The sequence below is a fragment of the Centruroides vittatus genome, unplaced genomic scaffold, assembly GCF_030686945.1.
Source record: "Centruroides vittatus isolate TY-2023 unplaced genomic scaffold, ASM3068694v2 contig_1013, whole genome shotgun sequence".
Taxonomy (NCBI): domain Eukaryota; kingdom Metazoa; phylum Arthropoda; class Arachnida; order Scorpiones; family Buthidae; genus Centruroides; species Centruroides vittatus.
Window position 1 is genome coordinate 43715 of NW_027120660.1, and position 3974 is coordinate 47688.

The following is a 3974-nucleotide window of genomic DNA, read 5'->3' on the forward strand; positions in this document are numbered from 1 at the left end:
ACAAAGAATAAAAACAGACGTAGTGCAATCTTTGCTTTTAAAACAAACAAAGAATAAAAACAGACGTAGTGCAATCTTTGCTTTTAAAACAAACAAAGAATAAAAACAGACGTAGTGCAATCTTTGCTTTTAAAACAAACAAAGAATAAAAACAGACGTAGTGCAATCTTTGCTTTTAAAACAAACAAAGAATAAAAACAGACGTAGTGCAATCTTTGCTTTTAAAACAAACAAAGAATAAAAACAGACGTAGTGCAATCTTTGCTTTTAAAACAAACAAAGAATAAAAACAGACGTAGTGCAATCTTTGCTTTTAAAACAAACAAAGAATAAAAACAGACGTAGTGCAATCTTTGCTTTTAAAACGAACAAAGAATAAAAACAGACGTAGTGCAATCTTTGCTTTTAAAACAAACAAAGAATAAAAACAGACGTAGTGCAATCTTTGCTTTTAAAACAAACAAAGAATAAAAACAGACGTAGTGCAATCTTTGCTTTTAAAACAAACAAAGAATAAAAACAGACGTAGTGCAATCTTTGCTTTTAAAACAAACAAAGAATAAAAACAGACGTAGTGCAATCTTTGCTTTTAAAACAAACAAAGAATAAAAACAGACGTAGTGCAATCTTTGCTTTTAAAACAAACAAAGGATAAAAACAGACGTAGTGCAATCTTTGCTTTTAAAACAAACAAAGGATAAAAACAGACGTAGTGCAATCTTTGCTTTTAAAACAAACAAAGGATAAAAACAGACGTAGTGCAATCTTTGCTTTTAAAACAAACAAAGGATAAAAACAGACGTAGTGCAATCTTTGCTTTTAAAACAAACAAAGGATAAAAACAGACGTAGTGCAATCTTTGCTTTTAAAACAAACAAAGGATAAAAACAGACGTAGTGCAATCTTTGCTTTTAAAACGAACAAAGAATAAAAACAGACGTAGTGCAATCTTTGCTTTTAAAACAAACAAAGGATAAAAACAGACGTAGTGCAATCTTTGCTTTTAAAACAAACAAAGGATAAAAACAGACGTAGTGCAATCTTTGCTTTTAAAACGAACAAAGGATAAAAACAGACGTAGTGCAATCTTTGCTTTTAAAACGAACAAAGAATAAAAACAGACGTAGTGCAATCTTTGCTTTTAAAACGAACAAAGAATAAAAACAGACGTTGTGCAATCTTTGCTTTTAAAACAAACAAAGAATAAAAACAGACGTAGTGCAAACTTCATCACAAAAATGGGTCACTATGTTTTTGTATAAGACATTAATGTAAATATTTTTCTACTTCTTGATCGAAACGTTTTTTCGTTTGTCTCGTTTTCTCTTCCTTTTCAAAAACATGCTCTTATTTATTTTTTCGTTTACCAGAAGCTAATTTATCAAATAAATTAGAAAAATTTAGAGATTCTCCTCCATCTTGATCATCTCCAGAAATGGAAGGTTCAGGATTTAATTCTTCTTGAGATTTTGAATTATCAACATTATCTAAGCTATCGATTGTCTATCTTTTTATTTCCACTATCATATTATTTTTTTTTTTTTTTTGAAATTTTATTTTTAATCTTGAATCTAATAAAGATGACAAACGTAAAGACTTGTTTTCTACATATGCTGAAAATCTTTTTTTATTGAATTTTCTAGTCCTATTGTGGTATTAATGCCACTAAAAGAACTAATGACCTTTGCTTTTGATAATAAGAACAATTTCAGAGTATCTATTGTGTGAATTATTGAAGATGAGGAGGTTTATCGGTTGCTGGCTTTCACAGTAGTTTCTTCGAATGGTTTTAAAAGTAGAACAATTTTTTCAACAATTTTTTCAATGTGCTCAACGTGGAAATTTTATTATCTGTATCATACGTGACAAGGACTTTTTGCTGTTCCAAGTTTTTTTTTGCAACATGTAGTAGGTAGAATTCCAGCGAGTAGAAACATATTGAATTAATTTGTGTTTCTGCAAACCTAACTTGTCTTGCAAATCTTCTAATTTGCTTATAGCTACAGCAGAACGATTAAATTGTGTGACAATATCTCTACTAACTGTGATTATAGTTTTCGCATCTTGTTGAGAAAATTTGCATTCGTTTAGTGTCAGCTGCAGTGTATGTGTAAAGCATGATAATGATTTGCAATTCCTGATTCCAGCTACCATATTTGCTCCAGAATCTCTCAGTACTAGGAATATCTTCTTACTTTTCAACTTGCACTGTTCAAGAACAATGTTTATCTGTTCACTGATTCAGGTTGTGGGAACCTTCAAAGGCTCCCACAAGCTACACGAATTGGTACAAATTGAACTTGAAAATCTTCTCGTTTTTATCTTTCCTAAAAACTTTCCAAGCAATACTGGAAGCCATGAGGGGGTTTGGATTTGGCTATTAATTAAAATTAAAAATATTTCCAAAATAGTAATTTATCATTTTAATTTAATACATGAATCTGAAAAAGAAAAAAATAGCTTCATATTGAAAATTATTTTTATAACAGATTGATATAAAATTATTTTTATCGTATGAAATTTTATATTTTTATTAAGAATATATAATTTCATGCGTTAATAATCATAATATAATTACCTATTAATACAATAAATTATTAACACTAATAGGCCGATAATGCGTGACCGATTAATCGGTAATCGGTAATCGGCCATTTTGCATATCGGTGCATCCTTAAAGTCTACTATATTCGAATTTACTGTTATTGTTTATTTTGTTATTTTGTGCTGTTCCTTTGAACCAAGATTGACAATAACATGATTTTGATTTCTTACTTTCTTTTTATCTCTTCTTACAGAATTTTCTGTTTTAAGAATATTCCTCTGTTTCTTGTATGGAGCATATAAATGAAAATATAATTTCTTTATTCGTAAGGAAAATTTCGGTGAAACTTTATTCCAGTGGTCTGATTCTAGGCTTTGTTTTGATAAGAAAGCGTGATCCTTATCCTTTGAGTTTTTCTCTCTCTCTCTCTTTTTTTTTTTTTTTTTTCTTTGAAGCTGCTCGAAACGAAACAAAATATTTTTATCCTTTGACTCATCCGCTGGGTTAAAGTTGTCACGTTTAGTAGAAAATATTCTATTTGTATTGCTTTTAATACGAAGTAATACGAAAATCAATAGTGAGGTTGAGGTCGAAGTTTTAAACGTGAAAACGTGTATGTCGGACGTTGAGCGCCGCTTTCCTGTAAGCCTAGAAGTTTGACAATGGCGTTTTCAATGTCGAGCACGATCCCACTGACTTTCCAAACACCATTGTCAAACTTCTAGGCTTACAGGAAAGCGGCGATGAACGTCCGATATACACGTTTTCGCGTTTAAAACTTCGGTTCTCAACCTCTCTATTATAAAAACAATGAAATTCTTTATGATTTACTTGCACTAAACGCGTTGAAATCTCGTTACCAAATAACCGCTCAATAATAATACATATTACATTATTAAAGGAATATAAGCATTACCTATCTGATCAGAGCATTCTGGACCCAGGCCAAGATTCGCATAATCTCTGAGTCGGGATTCTCCACGTTTTTAGATCTATGAATTAACGAGGGCATTTCCTATATTACGCTTCAGAGTATTTATTTAAAATAAATTTCTAACACTGTATTATTCGTTACGAACTATATTCGAGTAAAATATCATACGAAGTTTAACTCTCGTTTACGAAAATAACACAAAATTAGTGTTATTATCTATTTTGAATTACAGACGGCGCCACTTAATTTTATTCAAATTTCATATTCCATTATACATGTTTGGGTTTACGTCGAGAAGAACAAATTATATTTTTGTAATTATAATCGTAAGAATTAATTTGTTTTGGAATAAATCGGTGCTCGTTGTCTATGTCAAACTCCTTCAATTAAGGTAATGCTTTCTAGTCTCGATTAGGAAGAAAATCACGTTGACGGTTACATTGGGAAGAAAGATCGGGAAGATTTCTCAAATAACATTTATGGTATTGAGTGATG